General features: G+C 42.4%; 1 protein-coding gene across 2 annotated transcripts in view; it reads left to right on the top strand.

Moving 5' to 3' along the window:
* The first annotated feature begins 13,561 nt into the window (after positions 1-13,561).
* The window catches only part of HTR1E (5-hydroxytryptamine receptor 1E), a 36,541-nt gene continuing 27,284 nt past the window's right edge, over positions 13,562-22,818 (top strand). The window contains exon 1 of one of the 2 annotated variants that reach the window (XM_087718788.1): positions 13,562-13,648. The gene's annotated coding sequence lies outside the window, so the exon portion shown is untranslated. The remainder of the gene's footprint in view (positions 13,649-22,818) is intronic. The other variant, XM_087718787.1, reaches the window with a different exon arrangement.

The following is a 22,818-nucleotide window of genomic DNA, read 5'->3' as shown; positions in this document are numbered from 1 at the left end:
ACCCACAGAGTAGGTTTGAACAATTTTTGAAACCCACCACTGGTACAGAGGTGTCAAAGTCACGTCGTCATGACAGCGTCACATGATGTATTGGGACATTAATTTCCCCTTTGCTAACCTGGGTGTGGGTGTGGCCAGCACATGACCCATGCGGCCTGCAGGCTGGCAATTTGACAGCCCTGGGTTAGTAGAACCACCATTCTGCCCCACTGCAAACTGAGAAAGTCTGGCAAGCTAAGAATAGCTATTTAATGGTTTAAAATCTTTTTATCATGAAAAAGAGTGCCTCGATCTTCCCTCCCATCCCCAACTGAACAATGCCATGTGGTGTCCTCTGAACCACAAGTAAAATGTTTCATAAAAGGCTGCCAGTTTAAATACCACAGCAGAAATAGAAAGGAAATAACTGGTTGCTGCTGTTTAATTCTTTTCTATTTGCAGCATTATTAGGTGTCCCTTGGCTACAGTGGAGAGAGGTTAAAAATGAGATTTAATTAGATGATTTTTCAGTTCTTTTCTATATGTATAAAATACAATGATCTCAGTCCCACAGATAAATAGCAATAGCAATAGCAGTAGACTTATATACCGCTTCATAGGGCTTTCAGCCCTCTCTAAGCGGTTTACAGAGAGTCAGCATATTGCCCCCAACAATCTGGGTCCTCATTTTACCCACCTCGGAAGGATGGAAGGCTGAGTCAACCCTGAGCCGGTGAGATTTGAACCACTGAACTGCTGATCTAGCAGTAGCCTGCAGTGCTGCATTTAACCACTGCGCCACCTTGGCTCTTGAATGAAACACAACCTTCTGTCATCTTTGGAGTCGCCAAAATAGCCTGTGACCTGGTCTCCTATCTAGCAACCAGATTTCTTTCAGAATTTTTTTCTTGGATGTGTTCTTGAAATCTTCTCCAACTAGGCATTCGTCATATGCATTGAACTACAGCTTCTATCATTCCCAGCCAGGCTGTCATTACAAGTAATCCTCTTAACATGACCAGAATTGGGACTTATTGGTTTCCTAAACTATGTGGTCATTCAATGAGTCATCATAAAATCAGACCTAATTTTAAAACCATTTTTACATGGTTGGTGGCAAGCAAGTCACATGGGTGTTAATTGAATCAAGTAAACCTTAAGCAAATCCAACTTCTCCAATTGACTTTGCTTGTCGGAAGCCAGCTGGCAAGGTTGCAAATTGCAATCATGTGCTCACATTCACAAGATCCTGCAACCATCATAAATGTGAGCAAGTTGCCAAACATCCAGATTACAATCATTTGATCATGGGGAAGGCGTCGTGATTGTAATTTTGAGGACAGGTCATAAATAACTTTTTCCAAGGCTTAGAATCATTTTTAAGTGTCCAAAGTTGAGAAATATTTGTAACTCTCTCCTTCAAGGCCATGTAGCTTTGAAATAAGGTAGCAGTGATTGTTGCTCTAAAAATAAAGTGCAGCCATGTTGAAGAACTGAAAAAACCCAAATGAGCATAGATTTAGTATTTCATAACCTCGTAGTTCGAAAGCGTGCAAACGCAGGTAGATTAGCAATAGCAATAGCAATAGCAGTTAGACTTATATACCGCTTCATAGGGCTTTCAGCCCTCTCTAAACGGTTTACAGAGTCAGCATATTGCCCCCACAGTCTGGGTCCTCATTTCACCCAACTCGGAAGGATGGAAGGATGAGTCAACCCTGAGCCAGTGAGATTTGAACTGCCGAACTGCAGCTAGCAGTCAGCTGAAGTGGCCTGCAGTACTGCACTCTAACCACTGCGCCACCTCGGCTTGATTAATAGGTAACACTTTGGTGGGAAGATAACAGCATTCCATGCCCCTGGGTGTATCTCATGCTAGCCACATGACCCCTTCCCCCCCCCCAAAAAAAGCATCTTGGACCACGCTGGCTCCCTCAGCTAAGAAATGGAGCTGAGCAATTCCCCCTAGGGTCAGACACGACTGGAAAGGGGACACCTTTATTTTGATCTTGTTTTTTAAAAAAATGAAAATAAATTAAAATAATTAATCACAGTTTTTATAACTTCTGGTACATTTAAAAAATTTCCCTTTGTGCCACATGAAAAACTATGCTTCAATGGGAATTTTGAGGTGTACTTTGAACCACATCAGAGACATTCTGGAATGTCATGAAGATTACTGAGAATTCTTCTTGAGTTTCAAATTCTTCCTTTGGGGTGGGGTGCATGTTTGTTTGTTTGTTTGTGTGTGTGTGTGTGTGTGTGTGTGTGTGTGTGTGTGTGTGTGTGTGTGTGAGAGAGAGAGAGAGAGAGAGAGAGAATTAAATTTTTGACATAAATCATTGCTTATTGCCCAAAAAATTGTCAAAGAATTAGAAGCCCTATCCAGAATGATTAAATCTTATTCTTGCATTAAAAAAATAAGCTTTGCAACAAGTACTTAATTAAAATGTTGCTAAAACGCCACCATAAGCCCTAGCAGATCACTGGTGTTCCAGCTGAGCAGCAGAAATGGCTATTCATTGTAATTAAAAAAAATTTAAAAACCAAATAACCTGGAATAAATCCAAATTGAATTTGTTTGAGGTCAGTTTAGCCCTTGCCACAGAGCATACAACACAGCAGAATTGACATGATGGCATTCCTTTCTAGACATTGTTAAGCAAGTACCTGATTGTCCGTAAAAGCCTCATGCTAGGCACATTGTAAATACATACTGTGTATATCAAATATAAATGCATCGATCACTGTTTCTGAGACCAGACATAGAATAAGGTAAGACTTTTCCTGGGAGTTGGCAAGCACAGTTATTACAGTTAATTAAATTGGGCTGCCAATGTAGAGAAGCTATACAGATCAAGTACATCCACACTTCGATAGCCTATCCACACCCATCCTACATACCAGTAGAGTCCAGAAGCTAGGTAAATTGAAGTACTCAACTTCAAAAAGATTGATGACCTTGGCAGGTTAAAAAAAAGTGTTGTTGTTTTATCTCACAAATTTTAAGTGCTATGTATGTGTGTTCGGAAGGTGCAACGAAATTAACTTTTGTGGATCAAAGGTTTAATTAGTCTTATAGCAAAGGTAAGCGGTTTTTCTCAACTTCCTATTCATTCTGGCTGTCTCTCAGTTTCCTAATTGTTCTCCTGCAAATTCACATCTTTCTGCTTTTCTACTGTTCTGACCTAGGCTTCCCGAGAGCATGAAGCAAACTCCTTGTCCCGACGAAAACCCTTTTATTAATTTACTGTGAATTCTGCTCATTCACATCCAGCAAAGTCTTTCAAGGGAGGATTTACAGTCACAGACTTTATCTGGCTTGGAGAGCTGGCAGGCCAATATCTGCAAAACTTGGCAATGAGTCTCAGAGAGTCACAAACCAATTAAGCAAAATAATTGTCTCCTGCAAACTCCACTCCCCTTTCGCTCCTCTTTTATTTCTTCTGGGAGTGGCCATTCACCATCCACCTGTGCCTTACTCCCAAGTCACTCCTGTTCTTTAGCTGTTTCCTTCATCTGGAAACTCTGCACATGCACACACTGGGAACAGGCTCCAGCTGTTCGTCTGCCTCAGTGATGTCTGACTCTGAAGACAGCTGATAACTGGCATACAGTTCTGACCCCCTCTCTACCTCCGATGCAGAGCCCTCATCCAAGCCTTCCCCAGACTCCAGGACTGGCCCATGTTCCTCCCCAACCTCCTCAGCTTCTTTGACCGCTGGTGGGCCACAACATCTACTTCATTCTCAGAAGACTAGCATTTTTTCCATGTCTTTGAGTTGACTTTATTGTTGTGAGACAACAAAGAATTCTTTGTTTTGCTATTACAATATACAACCCCATGTATATTGTAACATAGGATTATAATGTACCGTAACCCTATGTTACATTATACCATCCTTAAATTGCAGGTTTTTTGGCTACTCTACGTACGGAGAAAATAAAACCCACGAGAGACTCATGTCTTCCCTGAGGATTCAGCTGAAGAGTGGGAAGCAAGGAAGGTTGCAGGTCACTGGAGAGAGGATAGTCCAATGAAAATTACAAAACTGACATACGTCTATGGAGATTCTCAGTCACCCAAGTCATGATTGTCCCAAAGGTGCTTTTTAAGGGCAATTGGATTTTGTTTTTCTTTGAAGACATTTTGCTTCAGCTTCAACCAAGTGAAACATCTTCAAGGAAAAACAAAGTCTAGCTGCCTTTTTAAAAAGCGACTTTGAAACTGATATACATTCTTCTACAAAGTTATAGGTAAACCATTGCAAGGCCCATGTACCACACCCAAGAAAATCTTCTCCTTTGAACAAAGGAGAGTAGGGGACAGTTTCTTGTCCACCATGATGAGTGAGAATAGTTGAAAAACATGTGGGAAATGCATTTAGCACAACTCTTATTTTCTTATTTGGTTAATCAGAAAGTCTCAAGCATTGAGTACCCAAGTGAAGCAGTAGAAGTGATGGGCCAGTGCCTGGAGGTTGTCAGGGTCTGGATGGGAACGAACAAGCTTGCACTCAATCCCGACAAGACCGAATGGCTATTGATGTTCCCTCCCAAAGATTGGCAAATTATTCCATCTCTCAGTCTGGGGGGTGAAATTATACACCCCTCAGAGAGGGTTCGCAATTTGGGAGTCCTCCTGGATCCACAGCTGACTTTAGATCACCAGTTGTCGGCTGTTACCAGGGGGGTCTTTGCCCAGGTTCGCCTGGTGCACCAATTGCGACCCTACCTGGACCGGGTGGCACTTCAGATAGTCACTTACACCCTCGTCACCTCAAGACTGGATTACTGTAATGCGCTTTACATGGGGCTGCCCTTGAAAAGTGTTCGAAGACTTCAGCTAGTCCAGAATGCAGCCGCGCGAGGGATTGTGGGTGCACCTAGGTACACCCACGTTACACCTATCCTCCGCGAGCTGCACTGGCTGCCCATTGGTCTCCAGACTCGCTTCAAGGTGCTAGTCGCTATTTATAAAGCCCTACATGGCATCGGACCTGGGTACCTGAGAGACCGTCTCCTGCCAATTACCTCCCAAAGACCAATTCGATCGCACAGGCTTGGCCTTCTCCGGGTTCCATCTGCCAGCCAATACCGGCTGGCGACCCCCCGGGGGAGAGCCTTCTCTGTTGCTGCTCCGGCCCTCTGGAACGAGCTCCCTGTTGAGATCCGGACCCTTACTACCCTCCCAGCCTTCCGTAAAGCTACTAAGTCCTGGATGTTCCGTCAGGCTGGGGGTTGTTGAAATACCCACCCCCGTTTCAATTGTGACTGTTGTGGATTTTTAATATTGTTTGTATTGTCTTATTTATTCCCCCCCTGTTTATTGTGAGCCGCCTGGAATCCTTCAGGAGTGGGCGGCATACAAAACCAATAAACCTAAACCTAAACCTAAGTGTAGCATGGATTTATTAATTCTGGAGAAAATCCTGGGACATCTCTAGCAGAGCCTAAACCCTCAAAGAAGAAAAATGAAAACGGTTGTCTGTGTAAAAGGAAAGTGAGGGCTGCATCCTGACCAATCCAAAGCTCTGACTGAAGACATTTTAGCCAGATAGCTATATAAATCAAAATAATGAAAATTTTTAAAAAAAATAACATCTCACCAAGGGTGGACACTTTGTAATCAATGTGAGTGGTAAGAAATAAAATAAAGTTTTGTGGTGGAGGAGAGTTTCCAAATTTACACTCCATGTAATTTATTTCTGTGCTTCCAACCACAGTTGGAAGAGAAGTTCTATAATAAATTCAGATCCTGTTACTTGCCATCAAGTTTAATAAAATAAAACATAAATTATGCAAATGGATTCTTCAAAATTTTCCCCATGAACAAATATCTAGTCTGGCTTGTTCCTCCCATACTCCTGCCTAATACAAGTTATTCCTAAGATCTTTCAGCATGTTTTCAGTACCGTATCTCTAAACTCTCTGTACATGTGTTTATGCACGCTCTTGGGTAAATGAAGAGAGAGTTCCTATAGAAATGCAAAGTGATAAATCAAATGCACTGCAATACTGTACAAAATGTACTATAAGTCAGATGCTCTAAAAATTTTCACAAATCAAGGAAACTGAGAACATGTTGAAAATAGTTCTTTAAAACACTGTTTCTTATAGAAAGTTGTTGATACAATACATATATAGTCACACTGAATAGCTTCCTCCATATCTGGTATTCTTAGAAAAGCTCCTTCATTTTTAGTCAACCAGCCAAAATTTCTTCATTGAAGCAGATAAAATACTAAATAAATGTGTTCTTCAAAAGTCCTCCTTAATGGCCTCTTGTGCATTCTACACAAGTAACAGGTAACGCTCATCAGAAGTGCTTGAGTGTAACTCTAACACTCACGGAAACAACATAATGTAAAAGTAAAGGTAGTCACAATGGATGGAAGAACCAAAAGTATATAAAGTTTGATTTTATGAATGCTTTTTTTTCTCCCGTTGTGATGGTGTCTTAGGTTGTATTTTAATAAACCATGCTTAAATCCAGTGTGTGAACCCAGCCAGAGAGTCTGTGCATTGACGATGAAGATCTAAGATATCAGAAAAAACAGATCAAGTAGATCACAGAAAATGTAGATTATTCATATAATTTCATAAGCAAAAGGATTGTTGTGCTCAATATCTTTAGTACAAAAAAAAGGCAAAAAGACAAAAAACGTTCTAAGAAAGACCATGATCTTTAAATATTTCTGTTCTGAATCAAAAGAACAGGCACTATAAATTGTCACTGGACAGCAGTGAGTGTAGGCCATGCTCTAGATTGCTCTAAAGCAGTGTTTCTCAACCTTGGCCACTTGAAGATGTCTGGACTTGAAGTCCAGACATCTTCAAGTGGCCAAGGTTGAGAAACACTGCTCTAGAGGGAGCAGCTTTTTCAGAATTATTTCACCTACTTTCAAGTACACTAAAGTCAGGGGTGGGTTTCTCGCCCTGTTCCAACCGGTTCGGTTGGAACGGGGCCGGCGGCATCCTCATGCACGCGTGCAGTGCACGCATGCGTACTAGCGCCTGTGCGATGCTCCAGCTGCTCCTGGAGGATTGCGCAGGCGCTGTATGCGTCCTGCGCATGCGTGGAAGCGCAGAACTCGTCAAAACCGGGTAAGAAACGTGGGCGGGTGGGTGGACCCTTCGGCGTTACCGGAAGTTACTTACTTCCGGGTTCGCCGACCAATCGGTTCGCGGGGACCGCCACGAACCGCCTGAAACCCACCCCTGACTAAAGTGCAATATGGAGACCTTCCTATTCATTCAAGCCTCGGTGACTTCTCCATAATCCTGCTCGGCCAGTGGTGGATTAAGGCTCACTGGTGTCCTAAGCACTGACAATCATGGTGCCCTTCCTTTGTGCATACTGTGCAAACCTTCATTGGTTTTTTTTCTTTCTTTCTCAACTTTTGGTGCCCCTTTGGGCCTGGTGCCCTAAGCATGTGCTTAGTCTGCTTAATGTGCTTGGCTATCTTCTGCTCCTGTTTGTTATCTTTCTCTATGCCAAAACACCCATTCAGGGACCAAGAGAAGGAAGAAGAGAGGACTAGATCAGGCTGTGGAACTCCAGAAGAGGAGGAAAGTGGGTAACCAGATAGCAGAGAAAATTAGCAAGTGAGCCTATCCTTAGATTGCCTCTTGCATCCCCAGAAGACTTGAAGGTAATTGGCTGTTCTCCATCCTTCAAGACATAATCACTGTGGACTTTACAGAATGGCGAGCTTGCATATTAACCAGGGACTCAAGGTGAAAATACAGAACTTACTTAAAAAATAGAAGGAGGAGGAGGAAAAAAGATTTCTATAGTGTTGGTAACATTGCTATGGTTACTGTGAAGCTCTCAACAGTAATTGGAAGAAACTCTCCTAAAATACATATACTTGACAGTTTTAACTTTAAAAAGCATTGAGTTCCTCAGTAAAGCTGAAACAGGTCCTGCCATGTCCTGGTAAGGAGATCTGTTTGTGAATTCTCTTATATTAAGCATTTTTAGCAGTGTATGCATTTCTGGATCAAGGCCAGATTAGCCTCTATGGAATCCTGAGCAATGTAGGGAAAGAGAAGGATGGAACACAACCATTAAAAATGTGAAAAAGCTTGAAAGAATCACTATTACCTCATTGACTTACCAAAGCAAATAAAAAAATGATTAACCTAATGCTATGACATATAATTCTGGTTTTTTCCTTTGACTTACTCAATTGTCTTCAGAAGGAATTTCAACAGATACAATCTAACATAACATGGTTTTGAAACTGCACTTGGAAATTGTTCTCAGAACATTATGGCTCATGATATACTATCATTGCAATGTTGTTATTTGGTAGAAAGGCAGCATGCAACAAAAACAGAGGAAACTCATTCTGAATACACAATCTGGAGAGAAATCTCAACATTACTGAAGACATTAGAATCAATATTTCACTGAACGCCAGTCCTGTGATTGATTTCATATCACAAATTGAAATGTTCCTTTTAAATTCTTCCACTATCATCCTCTTTATTAAACTACAGTAGCTGCAGTAATCACGGTGCCAACCAAAAGAGATACAGAGATGTTTGTCCATTGTTTTTGACAGCTACTTTTGGGATATGTGACATCTTTTAATGTGGAACTCTGATAACATTGCATCCCAGAAGCAACTAAGTCAAAACATTATTCTTTTTTTTAAAAAAAAAAAATCTCCCTTGGCATCACTTTCCAACAAATTTCAACCTTTGTGAAAACTAATTCAAGTTAATTTAACTAAAACTTCATAATTTAACTATAAATTGTATTTTGGACAAGTTCAGAATGCAACATCTATTGTTGAAACTGTGGTCAGAGACTTTTTGGTACTGTTCAGAAACATAGAAGCATCACCAATGAATAAATTCACTATCTACAATGTTGTTTGACAGAATGTGTCAATATAGAATACGCGCTCTGGGAGAAAAGCAATGGTTCACCTTGGTGATATAATCATAGAAAAACCAGAACTTTGGAATTGGGATGGAAACCAGAAATTGGGAGCAGAGAATTGAACAACTCAAATTAATGATTTCAAAAATGGAAGTGACATATCCACATAACCTTTTCTTGTTTCAAAGATTACATTTTAGGAGATAAACGGTAGCTATAGGATGTCCAATGTAATAATTACAGGCGGGATGCTAGATGAAAAGAAAATAGGGTGGAGAAAATTAAGTTAAAGCATTCAGCTGCTAGGATAAAAGATATTTATGACCTCCTTTAAGTTAAGTTGATTTCCTGATGACTTCAAAGACATAACCATGCAGTTTTCTTAGCAACAATATAGAAGTGGTTTGTCCTTGCCTTCTAAGGCAAGGGCATCTTACATCTTCACGATCTAGCTTATAACAGCCTAGCTTTCCATCCAAGGACAAACCAGGTTTTATCTTCTGGGCTTTTTAGCTGGACTTGGATAAGTTCAATACGATACTGCTACCTCTTGTGGTTTCATAACAGCCTATCCACACTTGCACTCAACCATGGACAGAAACATGCAGTGGCAACATTTTGCTTTTTCCTGCCATGTTCCTACCTTTATCTTATGTTCATCCATCTGAATTGTCATCTATAATTTTAAAATAGTATTTTCCCCCTTAGTTTAAAGACTTCCAAAGGAAGCAAAGGTGCAAAATTAATTAGATCATAAAAGGAAAAGAGGGCTCAGAATGAGGATAGGGAAACAATGCCAAGACATTTTTGTGCTGATTCAAAAATTGTTAAGGAACACTTTAATTCATTAGTATTAAATACCAGAGGGAAGAAATAGCCCAATCATTCTCTTCTTACACTATCCTGCTTTCATCACTCAGCTGTCAATGAAGATGATAAAGAGGAACCAGAGTTCTCCTTGGAGAAAAAGCAATATTTTAGTAGACCGTTAGTAAATAATACTAAAGAATACTCATTTTACAGGAGGTGAAATAAAAGTTAACATTTTCATTCAAAGGCTGCAATCTGATATCTTCACATATGTGAAGACAAAGGATGAAAACTAAATGTCTAAACAGATTTCTTAGGAATTATATCACAATGACCATAAAGTAACTTTCTTCAGAATTAAAATGCTTATTAGACTTGTGGGCCAATGCTAAATAGCAATAGTAGTTAGACTTATATACTGCTTCATAGGGCTTTCAGCCCTCTCTAAGCGGTTTACAGTGTCAGCATATCACCCCCCCACAGTCTGGGTCCTCATTTCACCTACCTCGGAAGGATGGAAGGCTGAGTCAACCTTGAGCCGGTGAGATTAGAACCGCTGAGCTGCAGATAACTGTCAGCTGAAGTGGCCTGCAGTACTGCACCTTAACCACCTCGGCTCTAATAATAATTGAAGTGGAACACATTACTAGATGAGAAGGCTCGGCTCTCTTGCTTTGTGGCCATTATGGAACTTGTGTGAGCTCATCACTGAAAGGTGGCCACAGAAAGCTCTCTATCCCTTTTTTATCCATTGTACAGGCGTTGCTTTAAATCAAGTCCATTTACCCTGTTTCCCGGAATATAAGACCTCCCCGGATAATAAGTCCAATTGGGCCTTTGAGCGCATGTGCTAAAATAAGCCCACCCCAAAAAATAAGCCCTCCCTGAAAATATTGCAACACAGCAGCAGCCATGAGGTGACCACACTTGCCGCCTCTTACAACCTCAAAAATAATAAGACCTCCCCAAAAATAAGGCCAAGCGCTTATTTTGGGGGTCAAAAAAAAATAAGACCCTATCTTATTTTCTGGGAAACACAGTAGTTCAGGACTGTTGATACCAGCTGTCCTGTCCTAAAGGTGCTTTGTTTCAAGAGGCAAATGGACTTCCACTTCTCATCCAAGAAGCTTCTTCAGCTCTGGCTGGATGGTGGGGAATGGAAGGATTTACACTCCTTGCAGACAGCTGGTCATTTGCATTGTTTTGGAGAGTCATTGAGGCCACCTGAAGGTTTGTTTGTGTTGTCAGGGTGACCTGAGTAGTGCAAATGGGTGTGGAACTTGCCCTCTATTTGCCAGATATGTTAGGAATGCAAACCTGTGAATTTCCCAGCTATGGGACTTTCCCAGATAAACTATAAACTTCTAAGTCTGCTATTTAATGATAGCAATCAAGTAATTTACTATAAACCTCTAACACTACTAGAGGTTATCAGGCTGAGTATCCTTTATGGAGATCCCAGGTCTCATATGTTGACATTCTTCATACAAAGCCCACGTTCTACAGTGTTGCCTCACTTTCCTTGAATATGAGTATTTATGTCTCCATTATGTAATTCAGTTGTCTTAATACACTAAAACCAAACAATAACATGGATTTTAAAACTGTTCCCTTGAGGAACATGAAATTAAGCCTCTAACCAAACATTTATAAGCAAGATTTAAATGCTTACGCTTTTTCCCCAGGGTATCTTCTTGTGAATGTAAAAATCCATGGAGAAATAAATTCTACCCACACAACTCTTCCTGTGCATATATTTGAAGAAGACCATTGATTGTCATTGCGAACAGACGGAATTCAGACATCCTGTCTCCTTTTATTGATGCTTGTGCTAATGGAAATGGGGGTGGGAAGCCCAGCTCAGAAGACTGTCATAGAGCACATTTTGCATTTAGAAAGGGATTCATTTTGACTTTCCTTTAAGGTAATAATAACAAGAATTAGAAATTATACTCTCTTCATCCCAAGTGACACAATGGTCCTCTCCATGTTTGATCCTGCTATAGATGTTATTTAGAATGATATCCATTATCTACCTTAGTCAGTATGGCAATTTGTTTTTGTTTTGTCACTTAGTCACAGGTATCATGAATGGAAGGGTAGAGAGATTTGTAAATAGTATTTATGGAAGCGTGATACAGCGTTAGTAATTTGTATTTCTCATCGCCTAGATTTTAAGGAAGTAGGACGAAATTGGAAGAGAGAAGGATAGCAACAACCCAATTAGGCAATGAGTATACATAGCTATAAATGTATTTATTGAAAATATTTTGTTATCCTCTGACAGCACAGATCTCTCAAACAGGATGACAATGATAGGGGGGGGGGGACCAACACTAAAATTACAGTGCACTGCATCTAACATTTCTCCGAATCTAAAAGAGGCAAGTATTGGTATTGGTATTTTATTATTTGTATGCCGCCCTTCTCTGGGAGGACTCAGGGCGGCAAACAATTCAAAGGGGAAAAAAAGGGGGGAACATAAAAGACAAAATACAAATAATAAAAGTGGACAACAGTCGCACAACCACACAAGTCGAGAGGGGAGGGGAACTCATCACCCCCAGGCCTGCCGGCAAAGCCAGGTTTTGACAGCTTTTCGGAAGGCCTGGAGAGAGGTGAGGGTCCGAATCCCTGTGGGGAGTTCATTCCAGAGGGCCGGAGCTGCCACAGAGAAGGCCCTCCCCCTGGTAATAGCCAGGTGGCATTGGCTGGTAGATGGCACCCTCTCCCATACAATTCTGCCAGTAAATACACTATTTCTCTTTCTCCCATAGCAAAAATCACCAATAGTTTGCATCATGGGTGCAGCTTAACTTTGCTAAAGAGAAAACTGCAGTCGCCACCCCGAAGCCACGGCCCCTCACTGCCGAAGGAGAGGGAGGCCCGTTGCAGTTGCTCTTTCTTCTGGGACCCCCTCTGTGGCGTGGCGTGGGGGCCGCGCAACCCTTCTCGGAAACCTTCACGGTCCCCGACCCCCCAAAGAGACTCTTCCAACTCTTAAATTGTCCGCTCCCACTGGAATAATCCGGCACCGTCCGATGGCTTTCCACCATTCCCTGGAAAGTGCTGCCCCCTGGCGACCGTCGTCGGCCCAGAGATTGCAGGGCAGAGGTGCCTTGCCGTACAAAACTGCCACGGGCGGCACTTCAGCTCTTCTCCTGCGTCGGGAATCGTCTACTACGGTACTTTGGCGCCTTTCTTCGCTTCCAGCCGCTCGGCTACACTGGAGGCGCGCTCTTTCTTGGCGCCGGGCTTCGATGGCACGGCTGCGTCCCGACAGCCTCTCCTCGAGGTGGATTTAAACGGCGTGCCCAGGGGAGAGAGCCTCGTTGACTTCCTTCCTCGGGGGGCGCCGGAGGACGCCCGAGGCGAAAGCCCCTCGCTCGGGGCGATGGGGTGGCCGCGCCTTCGGAAACGCCTGGCGTCTATCCCGCAGGGGAGACGTGACCGGGGCGGGATTGTCCCTAAGGTGAGTGTCGCGGCTGAAATGTAAGAGATCCATTAGAGAGAGGATGGGGCGGGAGGAGGGGGTGCTGCTGCTTTGGGCAGGGCGTTGCGTGAGGGAGAAGGTGGCGCTCCCTCTAAGCTGGGGTCCCACGCAAGGAAATCGGGCGAGGATTGCTCCCAAAAGCAAAACTCGGGTGGGATCCAGCCTCGCCACGGCCCCCTTTGCTGTAAAGCGGGACCTTCGTATATAGACGGGGGTGTTTCAATAGCGCAAGAGAGAGAAGCGCTTGTACCTGACCAGTTCGGGAAACGTGGGGGAGCTTGCGCTAAGGAGAGAGGAGGCGAGGGTGTTTTGGGGGAACCGGGGGGAGCTTCCCAATTCTGAGGCTCCGGATATCAAGAAACAGCAAAGGCAGCCTCGAGCTCGGCGCGGAAGAGCGTCAAGCGGTGGAGTGGCGGTGGCAAAGCGGACCGTCGAAGGCGCCTGGCATGGAAGCGGCGTGAGAACTCCCGGTGATGGTTTCGTGTTTTAATTTGGGCAGGGGAGCTCTTGTTCAAGATTAAATGATGGGAGCGGCTAATATTTATTTGGAGAAGTCTAGTCAAACAACAAGGGAGTGGTGCACCAAAGGTGCTTTTCCAAAAAGCAATTGGACTTTCTTGGGTGTTTTTCTTTCCTTTGAAAACGTTTTGCTTCTCATCCAAGAAGCTTCTTCAGTTCAGCTTCTTGGTTGAGAATTTCCATAGACAGCCAGGGAGGGGGGGGGGGTTGGTGACATTTATTTTTCAGCCAGTTGCAACCCCTTAAATGTGGCATAGCAGGCAGCCAACTTTTTATATATGTATATATAAAAGCGTGTATCGATATACTTCTTGGTTTATACATCAATGCAATGACAAGCTATGGATTGTTATGGCCAACAAATCCAGCTGCCTCCAAGAGAATCCTTCGATATTTCTTGATGCCTTTTTTCCACTAGATGAAGAGATATCACCACAATATAAGCATTAATGTTTCCAGTTATTTCAAAAATCAGCTTTTAACTGTGACGTAGAGTAAAACCCTAATCTATATTTAACAGTGGCCCTTCTATATAATATCTACAACAGTTGTGTACGTGTCTTATATTGAAAAGGTTGTGTCTCCTAAACAAACATTAATACAAACTTCCATTGGCATTTCAATGCCAGAAGGATTATGATGGACAGCTGTGAAGTTTGCCCAAATGGTGACCAAATGATACAATCTCAGTTAAGTCTCACTTAGTTCCATTGGGTAGGCAGATTGAGTGTTTTAGCTACAGTTTTTAAAAAGGGGCTTTTAAAAAGAAATCATTGTATTTAAAATGTATTTTAAAGCTATGAACCTAGCTATCTTTCCAAAGATGATTAGAATTGACATTTGAACTGAGTGGACATCTTTACTGTTTTTCTTAAATATATTATAGAGGGGATATTCTTTAGGGTTATGAAAACCAAGACATTGGTTGATAATAATGACATGTTGGTAAATGGGCAGATTGTGGTAGAATTGCAGTACATGATGTTTTGTGGGTGGCATTCAAAGCACATATAGACTTATCTTCAATATGCTCAACCCTAAAAAGGACAAAGGCATTTTGTGTGATATTGGTCTCTGTTTGCTTGGCAATCGTTAAAGACTTATTCATGATTCCTAAAACTATATGGCTTTCTGAAAGCTTTTCATGCATCTTCCCGATGTCTGATATGACAAAAAGAACGTGTGGTGGGGGGGAAGCATGACTAGAGAGTCATCATACTAGTTTTAATTCCATTTAAATCTAAATGGAATCAAATTTAATTCTTAAGATTGAAGACATTCACAGCTGTTTGTCTGTAGCATCTGGCACCCGACTGGCCTTTGATGAAGCTCTCTGTTGAAACTTTTGACGTGGTTAGTGTAGCTTTGGCTTAGCGTTTACAAACAATTGATATGTTAGCATATACACCATGTTTTTACCTTAGCATGTATTGCAAACCCAGCCAATTGTGTTTTATTCAATAAAACGTGCCATAGGGAGTTGTGTAAACGCCATTGATGACTGGCCTAATCCCATGCAATGAGTTTCTTTAATGTCGATCTCTGAAGCTTTCCTCTGATTAAAATTTTCATTGTTCAAAGTTATCCTAATCCAGCTGCATGTCTTAATTGCTCCAGGTGTACATTTGCATATAAATATATGTCCATAGTAAACTGACCAGATGTATCTTTAGGCACAGAATAAAACCACTTATTCATACAAAGCCATCAGCAGTTACACATGGCAGATTCTGGATCAGGTCACGGGAGTCCTGCCTTTGGGGCAAAGTAAAATTTAAATTCCATAATGTTCTTAATTTTCAGTTTGATTTCTAGCTTTGCATAGGTGGAACAATTTTTTTAAAGCATTCCTAAAGCTTATCATAAATTCTGCCTAGAGAATCTAGGGACCAAATTATCAAGCATGTCACCCTTTGGATATCCTCCTTGGAAAATGCTAGCTGTTTAAGGCCATATCAAACAACAGTTTCTATCCAGGGGATGTAAGTAACTTGGAACATGAAGGTCAGCTAAAAAGTGGATTGTTATAAGGGCTTAAAGCTTCAGCTTCTCCAGGAAGATTGGGATGTTTCTAAGATGTGCTTGATGGTGTTTCAGTGTCACTGAAGTGGTGCAATAGGCATGTAGTGATTTACATTTTCCAGTTCCATTCACTGCATTGCAAATAAGCATCTTTCTGATGGGACATGTGGGATAGGAGAAGGTGCCTTTACACCTGCTGAAAATGAGAATACTTCTAAATGAAGTCTTTGATATACAATTGTCCTAATTCCATTCAGAGAATTTACTGATTGTCTTTCATTTGTAACCCTCTTGTGGACTTACATAACTACCTGTGCATAAGCATCTCTGGGTGCAAAACAATCCCGTGAAGGTTATAGATGGGTGAAGCTGATGCAGAAGAACCATCTGTACTGCTGTCATGGTCCTCTGACTGATGCATTTTCAGGGAAAGAGGTGGAAATCCCCAGACTAGGGGTTCCGGAGACAAAGTTTGAGTTACAAGGAGGCTGCAGGCATCCACAGAAGAGGCTTACCAAACTGGATGGGACCCAGGGTGGAAATCTAATCTTTGTCGCAGAGAAAGGATCTTAACCCACTTTTCCATTCTAAGAAACTGCAGCATCTGAGAGTTCAGGTACAGTAAATACATCCTGATTTAAAGCTTATCATAAGCTCATAAAATCATAACATCATAATAATAATAAAAAAGGATTGCCTGAAAATGTACTTTGGGTGACGCTCTGAGAGTTAAGATGATAAAATCTTTTATAAAATCATCAGGGCTTGGTGATTGCTGGAGCAATGTCTAAAGTAAATTCCGAAGATTGCAGAGTTTTGGTTTTCTTTTTTTTTTTTTTTTTGGATCGTGATTCTTTGTCCTTACATTATTGTTGTCTTTTGGACCTTGACTGTGGCTTGTTCAAGATTCTGATTACTGTGATATTAGGGTACCTGGTGCCTGCTGCCAATTACCTCCAATAGACCGATTAGATCCCACAGATTAGGCCTCCTCCGAATTCCATCCGGCGGCCAATGCCGACTGGTGACTACCCGGAGGAGAGCCTTCTCTGTGGCTGCTCCGACCCTCTGGAACGAGCTCCCCGTGGAGATTCAAACCCTCACCACCCTCCAGGCCTTCCGCAAAGCCCTTAAAACCTGGCTGTTCCGACAGGCCTGGGGCTAAAGAGCTGTTGCCCCCCCCCCGTCTCGAATGGTATGACTGCTGTGTGTTTTTAAATTATGTATTGTTATGTTCCGTCTTTTATTTTTTGTCTGTACCCCCCTCCCCTGATTTGAATTTTGAGCCACCCTGAGTCCCCTTGGGGAAAAGGGCGGCATATAAATGTAATAAAATCAAATCAAATCAAATTTGAAAATGGATGTTTGGCATCTCGGATGTGGTTTGGTGTGACTGTAATCAAAATAAGTAGCCCAGTGCAAGTCAATGTAAGAGACAGCAGGGTCGTGAAAAAAGCCCTGGTAGATTCATTTGTGGATACCATCGGGAGGGGAAAATAGCTAAAGTAGGAATCCCCCCATCGTGTGTGTGTGTGTGTTGTGAAAGAAAATGGGGCTGCACATGGTTCAAAACAAAACAGGAAGAAGTGCTTCAGAACAAAGCATCTCTATGCTATTTATTAAGACCATTTACTCCAGATTTCCACACAAGCCTGAAAAAATACAACTGCTTGCAGAATTGCAATATTTTAATGAGGTAATGGCTTAAAAAGGGGAAAAAAATGATACTTCTGCAAAACAATATACTGTATGATGTGTTGGAAATGGAAAATGAGTAAAAGTGTTGGATTGGGTGAGAAGGCTAGCTAGGGTAAGGAACAAAGAAAAATGGGAAAGAGTTCCAACAAGATGCACAAAATAGAAGAGAAAAATCTCCTGGACCTAGACAATAAAATGAATGGATGGATGGATGGCCTATCAGTAAACATATTGGACACCAATCCTCCCGGAAGTATTTTCAGTTTTCCTTAGGAATTCTTGGTTCTTGATTGCTTTTCACATCGTTAGATAGATTTCTGTATTAACTCTTCTGGTAAACAAGTTGTTTTGAAGAAAAAGGAGTTTCCCTGCAAAAGAGAAACTGGTGGCAGCCCTCATCAGCAATAGCACATGGAATATTTTTCCAACTGGATCAAATAGCTTCACAATCTGCCACTTTTTGTGGACTACAGTTGCTCAGAGAAGCTTAGCATCGAATAGACCAAACTGCCCCGTGTTTCTCCCACTGAATGGTAAGGATAGGATTCGACCACCAGAGACATATTGATTATCTCATGGCTAACTTGTAGCCTGCTGACAGATGTCTTATCATTATATGAACTAACTAGTAGCTGGATACTCGTGCTTCACAATGAAACTATGTGATTGGGCTATGCAGGAGAAATTTGGTTCAAAATCCATTGGCTGAGTGGTTGTCGGAGATTGAAACACATAAGGGAATATCACTGCCACCGCCTTGAGTCCAGAAGCAGTTCCAAAAGTTCCATAGACATTTTGGTTAGATAATGACGTTTAATACTGTAAGGATTCCCAGACCACTCTTGAGTGAAAGAGTGGAGCGTCTACCAGTTTGAACTGAGCTAAAGGAATGTGAGGCAATTGGCAGTTGGAACAGAGTTTTTTCAGGTGAGGAGGGGGAGTAGAATGTCTAACTCCTTAGCATCAGAGTGTGTTAATATAAAGCAACTGGCAGTTGGAACAGAGTTCTTTTCAGGTGGGGAGTGGGAGTAGAACTCCTTAGCGTCAGAGCATATTAATTACTATATAAGAAATACTAATGATCTGGTGGTCATTTTGAAAAATCCTTTCTTAGCGAGCACCTAGAAGCCAAGAGGAACATACATGCCAAATTTCAAGTTTGTAGGCTTTATGGTTCTGGAGATTTCATGATGAATGAGTGGTACTTGCCTTATATATATAGATAGATTGCTCTGATACTTAGTCCCTCAATAAGGCCCTTCCATTGTTCCTTTGGAGCAATTGAAAGCAATGTTCCAAAGACCTAAGCCCTCATGCTACTTCTTACAAAAAGCTTCACTTTGAGAAAGCCCTGCTGAAGATAGGAGAAGTCCAGCCACCTTTTCAACTTCTGGAAATGAATGATTCTACCAACCTCTTTGGCACCAAACATAACCCATCTTGACATTAAAATCTAAAGGCTCCTGTAAATCGCTCCTGGTGGTTTCAGGAATTCATTCACATAGGCAAAATGATCCTTGACATGATCAAAATGATGAAAACTTCATAATAGTAATGAAAGTCCCCAATAGCTCAGAGCTATGGTTAGGTTTAAACCCTTTGTGATCTACTCCCGATGACTCCAGCAGCAAACTGTAGTTTGAAAAATTAGACTTCTTGTTGGCATCTTAGCATTTTTTATATTCAAATATGCTTTCATGAGTTCTTTTTCTTTTAAATAGAGAATTATGTGGAACCATGAATAGTTCCAAGTCTTCTCAGTCTTGCTCTTGTCAAAAAACAACAACAACAACAACCAGTGTTACTTGGATTTAAGTTGTCATAGCACTTGATCCCATGTCAATGTATGTCTCATTGAGTTAAATAGACCTGTCAGATTAGATTATGCTTTTAGATCCCTGTTGTGTGCTCTGCTGTGCAGTGAAAGTGGAATCTGCAATCAAATGCAAATGAGGGTGAACATGTTTATATATTTTCTAGGTTATCAATGTACAATCTGGTCATACTTTTAAGACTTCAGGTACAATACAGGATTCCACAAATTGGAGCCCCCCCAATTTTAGCACCCCACAACTTTACAAACAAACCAACAAATCAAAGGAGTTTCTTTTCTACTGCCTCGATATTCTCATCTTTATTTTCTAGGGCTTCTCTGAAGGAATTAAGATACTCAACAAGACTGCAGCTTTTTATCTGCAGGACAAATGGTTTCTAAAAATTAAAGGAAAGAAAATGAAAAGGTTTATGTTGCCCGATGTGGGGGGGAAAGAGAGCAAGAGAGAGAGAAACTATTGGAACTACTCCACAGTCAGATGCCTTCATTTATTTATTTGCAGTACACCCAAGTACTAAAAAAAAAAAAAAGGAATCCCTGCAGATTTTATTTCTAGTAATTGCCATCCGTGACCCGACAAATGCGAGCACGACAAAAGCGCGTCAACAAAACCGCAGCGAGAACACTGCGACGTCATAAACACGACCACAACAACGCGCCGACAAAACCGCGCTGACAAAACCATGATTTAAGTTAAGGTAAGGGTTAGGGTTAGGGTTAGGGTTAGGTTCAGGGTTAGGTTTAGGGTTAGGTTTAGGGTTAGGTTTAGGGTTAGGTTTAGGGTTAGGGTTATTAGGTTCTTATTAGTTGTTTCTTGAAGGCGTGCTTTTGTTGGCGTGCTTTTGTCGGCGCGCTTCTGCGCGCATTCATCAGTACGATTTCGACCTCGCGGTTTTCTCACCGCGGTTTCGTCAGCATGCTTTTGTCGAGCGCGCATTTGTCGGTGAACCATTGCCAACTATAGGGGGCGGTGTTCACCTCCATTTCAAGGCCATTGACCCAGCACTGTCCAAAGACATTTCTGCAGTCATGTGGCCAGCATGACATCACAGAGCGCTCTTACATTCCTACCAAAGTGGTATCTGTTCATCTATTTGCACTAGCCATAGCACTTAGTCTAATATAATGCTTTACAGCCCTGTCTAAGTGCTTTACAGAGTTGGCATATTGCCCCCAAGCAAACTGGGTCCTCATTTTACCAACCTCAAAAGGATGGAAGGCTGAGTCAATCTTCAGCCTCTCAGAATCGAAATCCTGGAGTGAGCCGTTGTATGCTTTCAAACTGCTAGTTTGGCAGGAGCTGGGGTGAGGGCAGAAGCTCACCCTGCTGCATGGAGCTTTCCATCTGACAAGTGCCTTAATTGCTGAGCCACTGCACCACCTCACTGGCCACCCACCCTGATCCCCAAATGGACGTAGGTGGCACGCAGTATCAACCAAAAGAAAACCCTTCTGTTTAAAACAAAAACAAAAAATAACCCCTCTAAAATAAAATCCTAATTCAAACCACTCACGATAGGCACCCAAAGACAGCAGAGATCAAAAGTGCATTGAAATGAATTCATCTGTTTCTGGAATGGCAGGAAAGTAGGAGATGCCTGGTCTGGGTGGGGAGGACAGTGTACCGTTTCCCAAGACTGCGTCACCTTAAAAGGGAATGATAACCATCATTTTTGGAGAACAGTAGGTTGGAGAAGGCAGAGTTGGAGTGTTGGAGCTGGACTTATGCAACCAGCCGGAGACTGCAAAGGAGAGAGCAGTTTCCTTAGGAAAGCCATTGATTTAAGTCAGGGGGTTCCACCACAAAACCGTGGTAGACAAAAGCACGCTCGACGAAAGCACGTACGTGACGTCATCACAGCGCGACGAAAACATCGCGCTGTGAGCGGTAAATTTAAAATTAAAGCGAAAACCTTACCCTAACCCCCCCAAACCTAAACCTAAACCTAACCCTAAACCTAACCCTTAACCTAACCCTAAACCTAACCCTAAACCTAACCCTTAACCTAACGCTAAACCTAACGCTAACCCTTAACCTAATGCTAAACGTAACCCTAATGCTTAATGTAACCCTAAACCTAACCCTAACCCTTAAACTAACCCTTACCTTTATGTGAATCGGCTTGCTTTAATTTTATTTTAATTTCAATTTAATTTATTTTAAAAAAAATTCGTCACGCTGCTGATGACGTCAGGTACGCGCTTTCGTCGAGCGCGGTTTTGTCTACCGCGGTTTTGACGGGTCACGAAGTCAGGGGTATCAAACTCATTTTCATTGGGGGTTGCATCAGGTTTGTGTTTGACCTGGGGTCCTGCGGTGTGTGACCGGGGTAGATGTGGCCAGCTCGTTATCATAAGGCTCCATTTTCCGCCACAGTGGCCTCCTGCAGTCCTCTGCCAGCAAAAATGGAGCCTGGGGAAGCTGTGCGCGGCCTCCCCAAGCTCTATTTCACTGGCAGAGGGCTGCAGGAGGTCGTAGTGGCCGAAAACAGAGCATGGGTGGGCCAAGTGTGAGCTTCCCAAGCTCAATTTTTGCTGGCAGAGGCATCACAGGCCAATTCTTCGCTGTTTCCAGGGTAGCCCTGCAGGCCAGATCTAAGCACCCCACAGGCCGAATCCAACCCCCGGGTCTTGAGCTTGACACCCCTGATTTAAATAGTCCTCAAATCACAATTGAAACCAGAATTTCAATTACTAGTCATTGTGGTTGTAAATTGAGTCAGGCCTGATTTTACAACTTTTATGGAGGTTGTTTAGAAAATCACCATGATTCTTAAGTAAAGCATTGGGTCCAGAGGTGGGTTGCTGCTGGTTTGGCCCGGATCAGCCGAACCAGTAGTAGCGGTGGTGGGAGGCTCCACCCACCTGCCTGGATGCTTCTGTGTATGTGCAGGAGCACCCCCCAACCGTTAGTGAAAAAATTAGCAACCCACCTCTGATGTGGTTGTGAAGTGAATCACATGTTGTTAAGCAAATCCAGTTTCCCCAATGGGTGCATGTTGAGTTGAGTTGAGTTGAGTTGAGTTGCGTTTATTTATAGGCCGCCCTTTTCCCTGAGGGGACTCAGGGCGGCTAACAACTTATGGGAGGGGAAGACATACAATAACATAAAAATACAGTATGTAATTAAGATCAAACAACATTCATTCAACATTCGGGCGGGGGCAAACTATGATCTTTACCCCCAGGCCTGGCGGGATAGCCAGATCTTGAGGGCTGTGCGGAAGGTCTGAAGGGTGGTGAGGGTACGAATCTCCACGGGGAGATCGTTCCAGCGGGTCGGAGCTGCTACAGAAAAGGCTCTCCTCCGCGTAGTTGCCAGCCGGCACTGGCTGGCAGATGGTACTCGGAGGAGGCCTAATCTGTGAGATCTTATGGGTCGTTAAAAATTGTTAAAAATTGGCAAAAGATTGCACATCATGAATGCATGAACGCAGGATGCTACTACTGGTAGTAAATGCGGGCCAGTTGCCAATCACCTCAATTGCGATCATGTGACTGTGGGGGCTGGCACAACAGTTATAAGTGAAAGATCATAAATAACATTTTCCAAGGCTTTTGTAACTT

The sequence above is a fragment of the Thamnophis sirtalis genome, unplaced genomic scaffold (assembly GCF_051295495.1).
Source record: "Thamnophis sirtalis isolate CommonGarterSnake01/CBP01778 unplaced genomic scaffold, rThaSir2_p1.2 scaffold_6, whole genome shotgun sequence".
Taxonomy (NCBI): Eukaryota; Metazoa; Chordata; class Lepidosauria; order Squamata; family Natricidae; genus Thamnophis; species Thamnophis sirtalis.
Note: the sequence above shows the minus strand (reverse complement) of the source record. Positions and strands in the feature narration are given on the sequence as shown.